This window comes from Anopheles coluzzii, chromosome 2 (assembly GCF_943734685.1).
Source record: "Anopheles coluzzii chromosome 2, AcolN3, whole genome shotgun sequence".
In the NCBI taxonomy this organism is placed as follows: Eukaryota; Metazoa; Arthropoda; class Insecta; order Diptera; family Culicidae; genus Anopheles; species Anopheles coluzzii.
In genome coordinates this window covers 110,511,001-110,529,501 of record NC_064670.1, presented here as the reverse complement: position 1 = coordinate 110,529,501, position 18,501 = coordinate 110,511,001, and the positions used below count along the sequence as shown (strand labels likewise).

Genomic DNA, 18,501 nt, shown 5'->3' with positions numbered 1-18,501 from the left:
GTTGGGCACGAAACTGACGCTATTTATAAACATTTCGAACGCCATTCGGAGTATAGTGTCGCAATCCTGGGCTGGTGGACTTTCGTTTCGCTAGAGTTTTGCGCTGGATGTACCCACATTCGCTCGCTCCGCCCTCTCTTGTAGGTAAAACCTAGTTCAAGGTCTGTGGAGTCGCAATAGTTCTGAAGTAGTTATGCTTTCAGGAGGCTTAATTCTCACCTATGGCTTCACAGCTTACCCAAGGGTCAATTGGATTAATGAACCACGGGTCAGTACGCTTGTATCGTGTTTCATGCTGGGTTATAACTGCACAACTGTTTTGCTTGATTGTGTCTTAATATTGCCGATCGTTAAATAAAACATTACAGCAACCTGCCCTTCTCTTCTATCCTCTGCAGCGCGGAAGAACTTGTTGCATCGCATCGCAGAAGTACTTAATGTTTTTGAATGAGACTAACCCCGGGCAGCACTCTTTCTCTCTCTACGATATCCCCGTTTGAAATGGCTGCGTTTGGTTTAATTTCTTCTCAACCCTGAAACCGACCCTATGAAATCCAATACCCTGTGTTCATCGAGCATGAGACTCCAAGAAAAAAAAAAGCATTGCTGTCACTGTTGACGATACTTTTGAGAAGGGAAATATGCTCCACTCTGGGAACTCAGAAGAAAAAAAAAGAAAACAACACTCGGCCCAAAAGGGAGTGCGCACAGCGAAAGCTATCAGGCACACGGGGACTCTATTTTTATCGACGAACCGTGACGGTGTGTGTGTGTGTGTGTGTGTGTGTGTGTCGGCGGCAAGTCTTGAAAGAATATCCTCCTCATCCACTGCGCGTCAAACAACCCGCCATTGATATCGGGCTCAATTCTGGCCGCTCTTGGGTCTGCTGCTGGGTGGATTATTCTTTGTTTATTTCTTCATCCACTCCACGCCTGGCAGCTTGGTTGGCTTAAGAGCTTTTCGGTGGGGTTTGCCAGAAATCGGCGTTATGCGCGCTTGCCATCGGTTTCCGATCGCTTGATTTGTTGTCTGTAAGCAATCGTGATTTTGCTCTCTCTCTGTCGTGGGCTCGTTTGAGCATCATGAGCAGAGGTGCAGCAGCAACGGACGTCTTCCGTCAGCGTGATCGTGTGTCTTGGGGGTCCTCTCGCTATCCCGAAAAAAACCCGGCTGTGCACTCAAGAAACGTGTCAAGTGTTCCCGTTCCCGTTGTCTGGCGTACTGTTTGAGCGTGGCGTACGTTAGGAAGGAAGGAAGAGGCATCTCTGCATTTCCTCCTTTGTTTTGCAATGCTTGAGCCCCGAGGGAATATGAAATTCGATACATATGGCTCCACTTTCTTCCACGCGATCAGTTGGAGATGTGTCGGCAGAATGTATAGTGAAGATGCTGAGTTTGTGGTGATGGGAATGTGACAGAGAATAGACTAGTGTATTAAATCCACGATATTCTTGATTAAATAGAGGATTACAAAAACCCGTACTCCTTGGCTAACAGTGAACAAAATTTTAAAATATTAAGAGTTAAGAAGCCTACGTTTTATTGAACTTAGTTTCCTATCAACTAAAAAAGACATCTTCGAACAAACCAAACTCCAACCTTTTTTTATTATTATTTCTTACCAATCTACATGTTCTATTCACATGCAAGATTGGGGAATTAAAGTACATACCGTTTGAACTAAAAAGCGTCATATTTCAGCTTGTTTTGTTTAGTTGAGTCGACGAGTGATATAAATCTTTGCAGGATTTCAGCTTGTGCTTTGAGTGAAAGTACCAAAATACCAACATATTCACTTTCACAGTTCTTTTAATTGCTGTTCTTTTACCTCACAGTAGATAGCTAAGCTGATTTTATTACTCGATCGTGTTTCGTCAATTGTTATTGAATAATATAACTTTTTAAAATGTGCTATCTTACTACTAAGTATTTCCCTGAACTTGAGTGCGATCAATTCTAGAGTTCTTCTTTTGGTGTTCTGTCAGAGGCATAAGCGACTGTGGAAGGCAACGTTGTAGGGGACGATAGAGACAGTTTTCCGGTGCTGTACATCGACCCTTTACCACTGGAACCACTGATGGGTCTTATAAACCCAGCGCAAAGTTAATTAAAAGGCAGGAAATTAAATCTCTGTACCCTACTTACACGCTGCATTCCCAACTTCTCATTACCCCCTCGTTCGCGGAGTTTGAGCTTAAATCAAGAGAAAGTTTTTCCAAAAAAAAGTACCACCTTTCTTCTGGCGGTGGCCTTGCTGCTTCCTTACCCACCCCTTTAACACTAGGCAAATTGGCACCTCGCTGGTCTTCGCCGGGTGGACGACCCACACACACACTGTACAAAACCTAACGGACGGAGAGAGTGGGACGGACGCCGAGTATGTGTTTTTTGAATGGTGAATTTTGCCACCTGACGCTAGTTGCGCCTCTCGGTACGGAGGAAAAAATTAGCCACCCCAATGTGGGTCAGGGGCTCAAGGGTTCCTCCCCTCCCCATACCCGCCTCATCAAGGTGGTCTAAATCCCCTAATTTGTTGAGTGTGATTGTTTGCGTATTTTTTACGTTCTTCTTTCTCTTCTTCGCATTATCTGCGCTTTTACTTTGTAAATTATGGCGTTATAAATTCCAATCTCACCTTCATTCAGTCGACATGATAAAAACATGGCACAATGAATAACAGAAAAAGTCCGATAGTTGGTAGTCAGTGTTGTTGTGTGTATCGTAAATGCTTTTTAGACGAAATTTGGCGTTCGATTTTTTGCCCCACTGCATTCCATGGGCCGATGGTACCTCCCAGAATGTGTTTGGCGTGATGTGTGATAGTCAAAGTTACAATGTCGCATTGGTGCCATTTTTTTCTTCTAGGTGCTAGTTGTTTTATTGTTTTTTGTTTTGGACGCCAAGTGGCCATGAAGGTTAACTTGCCGCATGCTCGCATCAACATTGCTGTACGTAGAGGAATTTCACTGCGGGAGCATTCCTGTGGTCCGACCATTTTTTTCTGTTGAAGAGTTCACTTTCTCGGCCAGAATGCTGATGCGTTTTTCAGGGTTTTCCGAAGAAATTTCAAGGAATGTACACAGTGCGCGTGAAATAGTGCTGAACCATTTACTAATACGCAAACTGAAGGATCTGCCCTCTACATTGGCTTCCATTTTTAAGGTTCGCCTGTTTCCTTCCCTGTTTCGCTATGGGCAGCCCCGGCATGATCCGCGGTAGCTCAGTGGCTAATTATATGAAATTACTTCATTCCATTTCGCCATTTTGTCGGTGGCGTTAATTCTTCCGGCGTGGAGCGCAACATTGAAGTAATTCATTCGCAAAGGCCAACAACTCGCCCATGGTCCGCCCAATCGATTGAGACCGAACAGTTAAGTAGTGCCACTGCCCGGTTACTTTTGATAAACGATTCATAATGGGTGAGATAGAGTGAAACGGGGGAAATATTTATCCGCCCCGCCCCGAAAGGTCGCGGGCCTGTGCATTTTGGCGCTGGTTGTGGTGTGCGCGGTAAGGAAGTGAAATAAATAAATCATACCTAGCTACTACTAAAACACAGTCGGCACAGAGCCTAGAAGTAAGCGGATTGGATTGGATTGTTTGCTGCTACCATCCTGTGCATATCGTGCATATCGTAAAGCGTTTGTGAATGCGTGTTTCGGGCGTGAAATACGGCCAGCTGTTCGAAATCTGTGCTCCGTGAGGTTATGCCGCGTTTCGGTGTGGCGGGGGCATACCCTGGCGAAGGTGTTACAGGTCACGATCACGTAAAACGGGGCATTGCAGGGTAAGAAAAAAGGCCAGATCGGTACCCAGATCGAGTGAGCGAGATTGAGAGAGAGAGAAAGGGAAATGATTAAAGGGCATCGTGTTGTGGTGGAGCTTTCTATCAAAGGAGGTTGACTTTACTCTAGGGGCCCTATAGGCACCAATCTTGAAATCCCTGGACAGACCTGGGGAAACCTAGGGAGATGGTAAGTGTAAGCGCTCTGCAACTGTACAAATATTTTACATCGCAAAAGTTGGCCTAGCTTGTGAAGCACTGCTATCATTATCTTGTACTTAGGCTTAGCTGCCAGTAGTACGGGCTAGAAGTTGACTTTAGCAACTGATAATAACAGAGCGCGGAAGCGCTGGAACGTGTGCAGTAAACATGGAGCTCCCGCAATAAAGATAGCAATGTAACTGGACTGCGGACACTATCGAACACCAGTTTACAACCCGATACTTTGAATCCTTTTTTTGGAAAGCGTTGGAATGTGCTCAGTTGGTGATAATCCAATTACCGTACCGTAGCTGAGAGAGTCGTTCGCCGTTTGCTGTCACACAAACAAGTTTGAAAAGGTTATTTTCCGTTACCGCATCGATCGTTCGGCGAGTCCAATTTCCAGTGTTAGCACGTGGCACCATGGTCAGCTGAGAGCACCAAGATATCAGCGTACTTTTTAGTGGGAGGAACATTCCCGATTTTCAAATGTCACCTCCATCGTGCGTGTGTCCCGTAGCGTAAAGACTGCGAAAGATATGAATTCACACCGAGTTCGGTATCGGTATCACCTTCACGCGGATTGACCGTCCGCTGGCTCGGTCGATTGTAAATCTCTGCCCGTGCCCGTGAGCGGAGCTTAGGCATGATTTGCGGTATCGCGGTGTGTGTGTGTGTACCGTTTTGCTGCGCGGGGATTTGGTTTCATTTCCGAAATGCCCCGGCCACGACGCTGTGTCTGTTCGGTGTTTTTTTTTGGTAGAAAATGGGTCGCCTGAGGTAGCTAACGGAGCTCTGGAGCGGGGGGGTTGGTTGTTGGTCTAGTAATTTTTAAAACAGTTTGAACCGCTCGTGATCTTCCCCTGCTGGCTGGATTAGGCACCCGTTTAACGTTAGTAAGTGCGGTGGTTAATGGAGCGTAGAAAGCTTAAGCCTGGTGTGCCGTAATCTGACAGTTGTGATCCAAAATAATGGTGATAAACGTTTGCTTCAACTTATTGATAATGAGGGCCGGGCGGTGGGTGCAAAGCGCTTAGCGAAATGGGGTTATTTTTGTTTTGTGTTGTGCATAACTCATCTAATACGTAAAAATCACTGAAACATTGAAAAAATAAAAAATATCATGAAATAATAACATCAATTGTATGTACAGTTTAATTTTCTATCCTGAATTGTTTCGTCATTATTAGACGCCACAGTCCAAAAATAGTGCCTGCCATCTTGAAATCAACTAATAAACTTATTGTGCTGTAACAGACTACTAATGGGGCCCTTCACGATTCTAGTCCGTTGTTTGTATGGAGTTTGACAGCCTTCTTAATTCATACACCTTGGGATAAGTCCACCTGTATATTACACCCGCTTAGATATCTGCTCGAAAACTGCTATACAATGCAAACAGCTGACAGGCTGAAATTTTAGCCTACGAACTTAAAACGGAAAGGCCCCAATAACAGTTTCTTATTAGTGTATCAGACATGAAAAATGATCCTCTATTATCTTCTATTAAACTATCTGAAGTTAGGCCACTGTTGCTTTCTCCTTGTTTTCTATTGTTGTGTTAATTCAGTTCAATTTTTTCGTCTCTCTTATCCTGTTATCTCGTTCATACTAGCTTATACTTTTATATTATCTTCTTTTTATTTTAGAATCAACATATTTGTTTTTTTTCTCTTTATTGTATTGTATTCATTTGTATTGCATGTTGTATAAGTTTTGGGAATCTAAAGTAGATTTTCAGGCATTTCAATCTTCATTTATATTGTTGTATCATTCGTTTTCATGTAAGGAATCTCCTTTCTTCAGTTTGCTCTATTGATTTCAATGACTCTGGCTCCTTTTGTTGAAGTACCTTGTTACGTTTAATCGCTTTAATAAAAACATTTACCTCCTACGAAATGGCTAAACCATAGACTCCAAAGTTTCCTTTAAAAAAACTATATTCAGTGGCATACAAAAATTGGGTGAACTTTTCACCAATCGCTCCGGTGTATTGTGCCGAAGATTCGTGCCGCCGGAAAGGTCTGATGAAAAATTTCACCTTTTGCTTCAGAACTGTAATTGGAGATTCTGGGCCGAGGCCTGGGAGAGAGAGATCTGGCAAGCGAGATCCCCGTTCCCATCCCATGCAGCGAGACGACCCGTACGGCACGTGGCCGCACCATTGTTTGGCTGCGCTTTCTTCCTGTGTTCCGCCCTGTCGCGCCAGCCGCCGCCCTGCTGAACTGCAACTGATCCCCGAGCTCACCCTCACTCGCTTCGGGGCGCACTTTATAAGTCAGAGGAAAAGTGCACCTTTTTGTCGGTTTGCCAGGGGAAGACGGTGGTCGTCAGGCAACGCCGGGCAGGTCGTGTACGGTAGAATAACATCATCGGCGCGCATGATTTGTCGGTCTCGTTTCCATTTTATGCCACCTCCACATCCTCCCCAAAATACCCTCAACAGCTTCAGCAACAGTCGGCGGCGGTGGTGGTTTATGGAGCGTTCCGAGTTTGACATTTTGACCTTTTGCGGCTGAAGGTTTGCCGATGCCGGCGCGGAATGCTTTTTTTTTCTTTCTTCTAAATAAAGTCTTTCTCTAAGCGGTGCTGCTTTCACGACCGTGCCATGACGTCCTCCGTGATCACAGGCGGTGGGGAAGGGTTAAGAAAATATGGAGCGAAAAGGCATTCCAGGCCGGCCGCGGCTGGCTTTCTATGCTCTATCCTCGCGGGAAAGTGTGGTACCGCCAGGGAGAAGCGCGATGCCGTGAAAGCGTCACTGATGGATTCGCTTGCCAAACCGTTCGAGGCGCCATTTGATTCAAAGCGACCCTTTGTGTGTGATGGAGCAGCGGAAGGTGTACACCATCCTTACCTCCCGGGTATGACTTTGATGGTGACCGTATTCCCCGTCTCTTCCCTCCCGTCATCCTCTGCCAGAAGATCATTAAAGTGAAAGTACTCGGCGTGTTCAATTACGGGCGCGCGAGTGCGGTGGTGATGGTGTCGGCGACTGATCGACGACTTTGCGCCTTAGGCTACGCGAGGTTGGTGATCGGTTACCGAGGTGCATCAATACGGTTCGCTCTTTATAAAACGGTGACTTGGAATATCGATTTGTTCGATTGCTACAGAAATGTTGGCATTTAATGTGTGTGTGTACGGTAACCCTATCAGCATGACAATGATAAGCTTTGGTACTTGAAATGGGGTTGTTCAAGTATGTTATGTTGCATGTTTAAAAAGGTGTGTTCTGATGTGCTTAATGGAGAGTTCATGTTATCGCTGTGTAAATAATTACCAATGTCCCAATCAAAGTGCAAGAATTATTCCAGGAATTATTGCAGAAATTCGTATCTTTCAATTTTTGTTTGTCTTTGAATTCAATGTTTGAGGTTGTAAGATAAATTTATTGATCATTTACTAAAACATTCCAACCTAACTCAACTAGGCAATTTATTAAAAAAAAAACATCACCAAACTGTGTTGAAAACTGTGATGCGCCGGCTGATTGCATCCGGGCCCCGGGATCCACTGTGCCCCCACAATTGGCACGTTTCAGCAATCAGCGCAATCGGCGTGTTGTTTTGTTTTTCTCTGTTTTTTTTTAATTTATCAGCTGCTGAACTCTTCGCTGACCTGCTGCTGATTGATTCCATTAGGCGCGGATACAGTTGTGCCGTATTTATTAATGTGCCCAGTGACGCCCGGTTATGACATACGAGCGCGCTAACAACGCCTCCACCGCCGGGTAGGACAAACAAACAAACAATCGATCGTTCAGCAAGTGGCATACCGGTGGGAACTAGCTGGGCAAACTGGCCTAGGGACGAACGTGATTGACTAACGAACGGCACTTGCTCGTGCCAATAGAGCCATGCGACGGTATGTGACAGTATAAAGCGAAAAAAGGCCTGCGTTCGAAAGGTGTGCCCGTTCGCGTATATTAATCGGACAGCTTATTAAGTGCTCTTAGACAGCGTTGAGTTGCGTTGCGTGTGTGTGGGATGTTAGGAAATCAGGTTGCGATTGTGAAGTGTCCGGTGTACTCACTCACGTGGTTGCTGCTGATAACAGCAGTAGTAGGTCTAATGATGGGTTGTAACTATTTGAAATGATGGCTTTTTGTTCGTGAATAACACATGAGCCCGATGAGAGGGTGGATGGCGCCTAATCGCTAATCCGACCGCTGGTGGATCCAGTGTCTATCCATAATTAATAACTGCGATGACATAGATGTGTTAGCAATTGGCAATCTCAAGCGGAGAAAACAGGATGACACTTCTGTGTCAGTTCGAGCGAACGAAGAGACTGATGTGTCAATAAATTAAAGATTGTTTTTCCTTTCTAAAACGTAAGATTGTTTTGTATCGATTTTTATCCACCGCGCACTGTGCAGGAGTGGATAAATGGCGTTTGCAATAAACGACACAACCGTAACCGGTGAATGTTTGTGAATGCCATGCAAAAGCAAACGTAAAGTACGCATCACAACAGTGGGTTATGAAAGGGACATTTTGTACCTTGTACGGGCAATTGAGCAATGAAAGAGAAAATAAACATAAAATGTCTGTTGTTGGTTCATCAGTTTTGGTTGAAAACTCAATCAAGGGGAGAATAAATAAAATGTACAGCGTAAATCCCATATTTTTTTCCGAATGAAATGCTCTTGTAATTAATAAATAATCAAATTGCTCTTGGTTGCGATTGATTACTAAGTTTTGAATCAATGATCCTAGCATGATATACTGTGCTTAAAGTACCCTCAAGGTACCGCTTATTTGCCAGCCATTTAAGAGCTGTTTAATGTTTAATTAGCAGTACCTGTATAAGCTTGTATAGTATTTCTCATGTAAATTTTCAATTAAAAGAGAAATAGCAGCATCAACTCTTAAGTAGTATAAACTAATAATAAACCCATGGTTTTTGGATGTCAACATAAGTTTTTGGGAAAATAACATAACTCTATTATTTTTTTCCGTAAAGTACTAAACCTAACCTTGCTTTATTGATTGAATCAAAATTTAATTTATTTTATGATCACTTCTTTGCGACTTGCCTTGTTTGTTTTTTTTTAATGGTAATTAGTATATAATGGTAATCTCGTATATTCTTTCCACCAATATACCACTGTGCGCCGCAACGAAACCGATTCCAGCACATCGGTTTTTCTCGTTTGCCTTGCCACAAACAACTTCCCATTTCCCTCCCCTTTTGGGGTCCCGTGAGAGTCTTTTCGGTGCGGTTTTTCAACACTTCAACACAGTAAAGGGAAGAACCAAAAACACACACACTAAAGAAAGACGGAAAACACGTTCCGCAATCCGCGTCGAACCTCGATGGCCACAAAATATAAACAAATCGGTACCGTTTTCCATCCATAAACAGAGCTATGAATCTCGTACACCACCGCGCCCGTTCCTTTCCACCCGTTGTTTTGCCCTATCTTTCGTCTCGCGCTTAGGCCTGCCTTTTTTTAGTGTTTTAGTTCAAAAGAACCTACCCGAAAGTATTGGGAGGCGGGCAGGCGGACTGCCAGTGCAATCGCTTTTAGTGTTTTCATGAGCGCCCCCAAACTCTCCCCCCAGCCCCCAGCTTGAGTAGCATAATCCATGTTTGAGCACGATTTTTGGCGTGTGTCTTCGTGTATACGTGGGAGCGTATGGGGCCGGTTGGGCATGGGCTGGGCGAGTGAATTCGCGAAAACCAAGGATAGCCACTTCCGCCGAGATCTGAGAGAGTGAGTGAGCAGCGAGCGCAAAGTTCGATGCACTTTCAGGTTCGCCTTTGCGGCCCAGAGTGCAACACAGCAGGCAACGGTTGGTGTGGATGCATTTTACTCCACACCAGTGTGTGTGTGTGTGTTTTTGTGACTGACTTTTGCTACTGGCACCGCCGCTAGAGTGGTAAATCCTGTTCCGCCTTATGCCCATGCGACCCCATGCGCTCTCTGCGACGTACTGAAATGTGTACGAATTCCAAATCGGATCTCGGATGTAAATGAGACACGACACACACCGAGCGAGTGTGCATTGGTCTGGAGGCCCCTGGTGGTGGTGGTGGTGCATGATTTAATAATCATCGTCTGCATCGCCGTGCCGTGCCGGGGGGATTTTGGGCACTGTCTGACGGGCCCGCACGGTTGGCTCCGGCGCTGTCACGGAGTCTGGATCGCGGCTTTTTGCCAGTGGAAATTCGCTTGGAATCTGCTACATCACACTAGCATGGGAAGCCGGGGGGGAATTTTTCGATTTCCGGCACGTAATTCTCGCGCGGCATTAAGAGCGAATCTGATGTGTGTCTAGGCAGCGCCGTTGGCGAATTGGATGGATAGAGTTTAAGCTATTAAATTTTAAAGCACTTTTATAGCTGCTCGATCGATCGTTGTCGAAAATTGTGCGATGCTCTTGAGTGCCTTGTACATCCGGAGCAAGGTTTACATCCCCATTACAGTATGTTTTGGCGTCGGTTTTGATCCCCTGCCGGAGCACAAGTTGGCTTCGTTCCAACTCGGTAAAACTCGATTGGCATTGTCCACATGCACATGTCCCCGGGTTGGAGGTTGTGAAGCCAAAGCCCCAGCACATTAAGCAGCACCGGCCGCAGAATGGTGTTTTTTCTGGTATCTGCGATGATCCAAAGCCGCCGCATTGTCGCATTGCGGGGTGAAGCTCGAGTTGACCTGAAAAGTTTGGGTCTGCAGGCCGTCCATTAGTTGAAGGTCTCGACCTTTTCGTGGCGCACTCCCCCTGAAGTGCTTCCAGCAGTCGGCACGAGAGCGCTCCCTCTCCGAGAGAAAGACACTGACGACATGCTTTTGAAGTGTTTGAGGGCGTTGAACCTTTTGTTTGAAGACTGAGGAGCCCTAGAAGAGAGAGGAACCTGTCATGCTACTACTTGGGTGTCACTAAACTCCAATGGCCGTTAATTGTTGGGATCATCCCTTATTCCCCGCTCTTACTCTTGGACCTTTGCTAACATCACAGCTCGTGACGAGCCAGTTCAGTAGTTCGTGAGGGGTGTTAAACAGTTTTAGTGCGTGTTTTTGAATGATGACCGTGTCGCGTGTCTCGTCACAGACGGTCCAACGTTCCCTACCAAACAAAAAAAAAGCAATACGAGACGCAACACCAACAGACACAGACGAAAGCGATTGCTGGTGACATCCGGCTGCATTCGAGGGCACGGGGTATAATTTTAATTGAATCTAATTATATCCAAATGCAAGCTCTGGCCCGCCACACTGGATAAAACGGTCGTAAAATCAGCACCAGCGTCCTAAGCCGCTATGGTGTGTTGTGATGCTACCACAGGGGCAGGCATTTCCAAAACGCTTCTTCACACCAGTTTAATTCTCACCAATTCATGAAGATTTATTGGTTGACGACGAGAGGGGCTACACTTTACGCGTCTGTACGTTCGTAACACATCACCATCGTCGGCTGGCGAAGATTGGCGTCCCCGTTCCGTTCGAGGTTGGAGGTGAGATCAAGCGCATCGAGCTGCGAGCGGTCACGTCCTCGTCGGTCTTCCCAGTCGGCGTGTGGGTGGTGATGGTTTAAGGGTGACCGTTTGGCTTAGAAGAAGCCTGCCAGGGCGCAATCAACGTGTCTGGTAGTGCGTGTACCACCAGTAACACCAGGAAGTGCTTCTGCTTCGTGTGCCTTCATTAAACCATTCGCGCTGGGCAAAGACACGAACGCAATGAACGCACAAACGCGGGAGAAGAATGGCTTTCGATGCTTCGGGAAGGATAGAGTCGAGTTTTCTGCAAAACGCAAGAACACCATTAGAGAAAGAACAACATCAACGCTTCGTAAGCCGCATTTGTTGAGAGAGACACACACACGATAGTTGCTCGTTTAGTAGGCAGTAACAGTACGGCTTAATTTGTGTTTCCCGCTTCCAAGACGGTTGTGCCTCTCAACCCGATCAGCCCGGAACATAAACAACCCCATCACAGCTAACGGGGGAGGCGAACGAAAAGGGCAACGAATTAACTACGCACGATTCGAAAGAAGAAAAAAAAAATGCTTCAGTGGGTGGAAAACATCTCTAACCACAACCCCATCGAAGCCTAGAGGAACTGAGAGGGGGATAAGATAGAAGAATAAAAATAGTAATTGAGCTCCCGGGTGCTGCCCCTGTAAGACCTCGCAAAACAACAACGGCGGCTTGCGCAGTTAAGAAGCGGGAATCAAAATCGTCCGATCGTCCCAGGAGAGTGTGTTGTGCGATAGCTGTGCTAGAAGTGGCCATTTCCAAACGGTTGGACCCAATGTGGGGGACCCTGGGGGGTGTGGAAATGTTTCGGTTAATTTGTTTCTTTTTATGTGTGTGGGTCGGTGTTAAACACGCGCGTTGGTGGTGGCGTACAGCAAGGCGCGAAAAGTATCGAGAAAACAAAGCATGCATTTCCGATGCGCTGCCGCCGTTTGAAACACACAAGGGAATTTATACACACACACACATTCCAAGCAGTTGGAGGTTTTTTGGTAGAAACAACAACCACACTTTCCGCTATGTTTTTCCCACTTCCGCACACATATTTAACCGGGCATAGAAAGCAAATGGCGCACGCATTTAGCGCATTACGCGCGGCCGGGAACGGTTTGTTGCGGGTATAAGAATTTTAATTACTCCACACAAATTACCTTGGAGCAGGGGCGCTCGCTTGTGTTGTGTTTAAAGCGTCCAAGAAGTGTCGAGAAGACGAACCTCCGGCAAAATACAGTTGTGTGGAGCAGGTAATTTGATTTCATTTGCGAATAAAACACAACCACACAATCGTGTCTTGGAGTGGTACATAAAGTACAACAATATCACTTTAGCACCACGATTGAAGGTACTTGCCAGAATGTAAAAGCTTTCCTTTTTGTGCTGTCTTGGTGCTGCCATTCATTAGCATCCGGCGGGGAATAGTGTTTCCTGCGGCACAAGCGAGGCTTCTGTCGGTGGCGTTGTGACGTCCGCCCGACGTCAGCCGCTAAAGTACGCGATAGTGGCAAAAGTAAATTTCCTGCTTGCACGACCAACACGTCTCACGTTGACGGCGAAACCATGCAGAGAACTGCATTGTTGTCTTTCGAGGCCTGTATTTGCGTAACTTCGTAATGAGGTTATGAGCAGTTTCGATCGATCTTTGTTCTGCTGGAGCGTCCCGCTCCAGAAGTACAATGTTGCAAACTTCTGAGGACTGCTGGCGGGCAGCATCGAATGCTGTGTAATTTACCGCACATATTTATACGCCCGCTTAAAACGTCATCGAATGTTCTTGCGAATGTTGTGGCGTTAGATTTATGAACCTACCTACCAGTTGGGAGTGTGTGATTTATCTACAACAAATTGGCCAATCAGTAGCGCACGGCGCCCGGCGACAAAACGATTCGTTTCGCACGAACCCAATCGATCGGTATCGGGCGGGCTACTAGCATTAAATCACCCATCGGCCGACCGGTAAGCGGGTGCATGTGGCATATATACCGGGCTTTGCTGCCCAAAAATGGCCAACCGCTGGTGTGGGCTGTAAACGTCTCTTGACGCAACAGGGTTAAGCGTGTGTGTGTGCATTAGAGTGTGCGTTTGGTCAGCGTGTTGTTTAGCTATCTGACACACTTTTTCTGGCAAACGGGAGGATGTATGATAAATGGAAGTTTTGGTAGCGGAGACTTCAGGCGGCGCCTCTGTGTGTGATGGTTGTGGTCGTTTCAGTGTTGCAAAGTAATGCACTTATAAGGCCTGTTCTTGTACAACAGGCAGGTTTATCGATTGCTTCCAGCCTCCCCCCCCTCCCCCCAAATGCTACTGGCTTTCAATACGTGTTAGGCTCCTTATCCCACCCGAGAGCGCGCGTCTTATCGATTCTTTCGCGTCGTCTACTGCCGTCTATTGCCACCGGGCTACTCCGTTGTGTATTCGCCAAACGGTTCGACGATTAATCGCCGTCGTGTTCCCATGGGCAGTGATAAATAGATTGATCAGCACTTTCGTTCCACAGCGCGCCTTGCCAAAGTGCATCATAATGTGTGTGGATGTGTGCCGCTTCAGTACAACCTGTTTTTTTTCTTCTTTCATCTGCTTCTGCTATTACTTCTGCTTGCCTCCCACTACTATTGCGTTGGCGCCACTGTACGCCGCCTCAATCCCCCCCCCTGGTTCGATCGACAATAAAAGCCCTTTTTTATGCTATCCTAAGGTTTCTTCTATTCCACGGATGACAGCCGTATTTCGTATTGACCGAAGCGCAACGTGGGCACCGCCGTTTCACATTGGCAAACTGCTGCCTGCCTGCCTGCCCATGTGCATGCTAATTGTTTTCGAAGGCAATAGATTAGTAGGTCACTGTTACTGGTAGCAAATCCTCCAACGCCCGTGGCGATTGGGGGAGGTGGGCGCGTTTGGGAAAGTGGAAAGTTTAAAGAGCTGGCAAAAAAGAGGCAAAGGCGAATGCTGCGCGGATGTACACATGGCGCTCAAAGAGGATTGGTAACGTGTGGTTGTATCCGGGTGAATTTTCTGTGGGTTATTATTTAAATGTAAGACATGATTTTCGCTTCTCACTGAATGAATGAATTTTAAGCGTTAGGTTAAAAAAAAAGAAAAAAATCAAATGCGAATTGTAATGATATGTCTGTACGGGTGACCGTCTGTGCGTATCTTATTATTAACTATTATCCATGGTATGATGGTGGCTAGCTCCTAGTGTCATGACAAAGGTGACGACCTTTCACAACTCAAGTCGTGGGATCGATTCTGACCATAATTACCGCGTATGAAATGCAATTTATTCGTTTAGAACGGTATGGAAAGGCCAATGTGCAGTAGGAGAAGGACAGCAGCAGCTATATGACATGACGACCGAACCACGAGCCAATGAAAAAGAAGAAGAAAACATCAGTTCAAAAGTTAAACCTTTGGTGCACGTATTAAAGGGGAGATATGAGGGCGCGTTTGGTCGTCGTCTAATCGAGATTAGATATCGCGTGCAATTGTAGATGCTGGTGATGGCAATACGTTATCTCGATATCGATCAGATTTATAACCCCGCACAAATCACAAGTTGTAATACACAGAAATGGGGCGGTCCCGTGGTACAGTCGTCAACTCGATCGACTCAATAACATGCCCGTCATGGGTTCAAGCCTAGAATGGACCGTCCCCCCGTAGCAAGGATTGACTGTCCGGCTGCGTGGTAATAAATTAAGTCTCGAAAGCCTGTATATAGGCCGGCAGGTCCACGTAAGACGTTACGCCAAATAGAAGAAGAAGAATACACACAAAAGGAAACATTCTTAGTTAAACTTTTTTAATAGCTTTCTTGCAATACCGATTTACTTTTCACCCAACACAGTTCTGGAGCTATATCTATTCCCTTCGTAACAATCATCGTCTGCCCAGTACCATGTCTTATGGTTCGTCAACAGCAAGTTCCGAACAAGAGATATGTGCACTTTTCGCCGATCACTTCTCGAACGCCTACTCTGATTACATTAATGATGAGGAATTGTTAGAGGGTGGACTTTCTAATACACCTCGCGATGTTTTGTGTTCCCGTTCCCTAAATTGTACCGTCGAAAATGTTGCTACAGCTATATTGTCCTTGAAACCTTCTTATTCTCCTGGCCCAGATGGTATACCTGCAATCATCCTTAAAAAGTGCTCCAACGCTATTGCTCCCATAATGACATTCATTTTCAATCTCTCCTTTCAACATGAATGTTTCCCTGCTCTATGGAAAACAGGTTGGCTCCGTCCTATTTTAAAAAAAGGCAGTAAATCTGAAGTAAGCAACTATCGTGGTATTTCCCTACTTCTCGCTAGTGGCAAGGTATTGGAAATCATCGTTCATTCTGAGCTTTTGTTTTTATAGAAGCAGTATATAACGTTTAATCAGCATGGTTTTATGCCAAAACGTTCCACTACCTCTAGCCTTATGTCGTTCATATACAAATTGTTCCAGTACTTAGATGCAGGTTACCAAGTTGAAACAGTATATACTGATATTAAATCTGCTTTTGATAGAGTATCTCATAAACTATTGTTGATGAAGCTCTCTAAATTAGGCTTATCTACGTCTTTCGTTCACTGGATTGGGTCTTACCTCTCTAATAGAAATCTTCATGTAAGCTACGGATCGTCCTTTTCTTTACCGTTTTCCAATTCTTCTGGTGTCCCTCAAGGAAGTGTACTAAGTCCCCTCTTGTTTCTGTTATTCATAAATGACATTAGTTTTATTCTCCCATCTCCTAACCTCCTTCTATATGCAGATGACATTAAAGTATTTGTTCCAGTGATGCAAGAGGATGATTGCAGCGCACTCCAATCTCTTCTTAACTCCCTCTCTTCATGGTGTACGTCAAACTTCTTAGAGCTCTGTCCTAGTAAATGTAGCGTGATCTCTTTTTGTCGTCATCATTCCCCTCTTATTCACGATTATGTTCTTAATAACACTGTTATCAACAGGGTGTCATGTGTTTGCGATTTAGGTGTTATGTTAGACGAAAGGCTATCATTCGATAGTCACCTTGAATTGGTCATCGGTAAAGCATATTCAAACCTTGGCCATATTTTTCGCATGACGTCGGGCTTCACCGATTTGAGGTGCCTTAAGGCATTGTATTGTTCCCTAGTGCGCCCTGTTGTTGAGTATGCTTCTGTTGTCTTCTGTACTAACAGGGCAGGTTGGAATAACAAACTCGAAGGCGTGCAAAAGCGCTTCACTAGGTGCCTATATCGTCGCCTCTTTGGAAATTCCACCACCGCATTACCGTCATACAGTGATCGTTGCATATTGTTCAATCTCGACACCCTCGAATCTAGACGAACTAAAGCATGTGTGTCATTTATCAGCAATTTGTTACGAGGGAATATAGATGCTCCAGACTTGCTTTCCCAACTTAGTTGGTATGTTCCTTCCAGGTGTTTAAGAAATCGGACTGCTCTTTAAATACCTTTCCGCAATACAGCGTTTGGCATTAACGACCCGTGGCTAATTTGTTTTCGTCAATTCAATGAACATTACCGCGATTTTAATTTCTAATTTTATGTTCCGGCTCTTTGTTATTCTTTCTAATTATGTCTCTGTTATTCTTAATTTCTTTTTTGTTTTAAATATTTTCTTCTTATCCGCTGCTTATTTTCTTTTCACTATGGATTTCCATTCTGTTACATCCTTTTCTATTTCCCCTTAGTTTAGTTAAGTTTCAGTTAGTTTAGTTACCAATAGGGCTAACTAGGTTTTAAGCAATTATATGTTCAACCCCAGAGGCAGACATATTGAAATTAATAAATGAAATGAAATGAAATGAAATTATATCATTATATTTCATGTTTGTATAAATGTATTTTTGAAGAAAACAACTGTAACAGCTTTAAAGTTAATTAAAACAATCTCATATAACGCAATTGAAGTAATCGTATGTCGAACTATTGTTATTAGGAATAGTTGAATATATGTTCGAAAAACAAGTTTTTGAAGTCTTTCTTAAACTTCCGTTTTCAACTTTTCTTGGAGGAAGGCAAAATAAAGGGTTTTTTTAATTGTTATTTTTAATTAATAGCACGTTAAACCTCTTATATTGCACGTCGAACCTCTTGTAAAAACAACGCTTTATGATTTCGATGTTGGAAAAACAACATTCTCAAACCATAGAATGATTAAAAAATCCAAAACTTTAAAGATTGTAAATGCTCTCTCTCTCTCTCTCTCTCTCTCTCTCTCTCTCTCTCTCTCTCTCTCTCTCTTTTACCTGACCTCTCCAAAACAAATACACTAAATAGTTTTAAATGCCCTTTCCCCTTCCGAGTTTAAATAAAATCGTCAAAACTGGTCAAGGCATGGCAGCATAAACTTCGCCCGGGGCATTAATGTATGCTAACCACTGCAGCGCTCCGCTACTCCCCCACTGGCACTGTTGAAGTTTATGGCATGAGATGTGTGTGGCAACGTGTGGGGACCGATGATGCGCGGTAGAAGAAGCATCGTAAAATTGATTTGTGCTAAACACACGACCATAGGTATAGGTCGCCGCCGGCAGTGACGGCTTTTGGAAATGGTTCGGTTCCGTTCCGCAGTCCGGAACCTGCCCGGAACCGGACTGGAAGGAGGTTTATTTATTATTTATTACATGCCACTTACACATACAGAGTGAAGAGTGCAATAGTGTGTTTGTGTGCACGGTTTCGGAAACGATGCTCTTTGCCACTCAAACTCCTCGCCCACACTCGACCCCGGTGCATTTCGGAACGCGTTATTTGCGTTGGTTGCCGCCACCGTGCTTCTTCCTTCCTTTAGTTTATCTCACAGAAGCTGTGGTTGTGTACGTGTGGGGGTATACATACGGGAGTGATGGTTTTAAATTCGTTCCAAGTGTGGTGCTGCCCATTGCTGTGACCGTTGTTCTGGAGCGTGGTGAGGAACGAGGCGCAAAACCCACTTGCATCATTATTCAATTTATTTCAATTCGTCGAAACAAAAAACTGACTCCGTTTAGGCAAAAAGTTGCTGCTGCGGCTGGAGCTCATCATGGGCCTG

The 18,501-nt window shown here is 45.0% G+C and overlaps 1 protein-coding gene across 1 annotated transcript in view; it reads left to right on the top strand.

Moving 5' to 3' along the window:
• Nucleotides 1-18,501, top strand: part of LOC120953678 (LIM and SH3 domain protein Lasp) — a 57,905-nt gene that overhangs the window by 20,957 nt on the left and 18,447 nt on the right. The window lies entirely within an intron of this gene.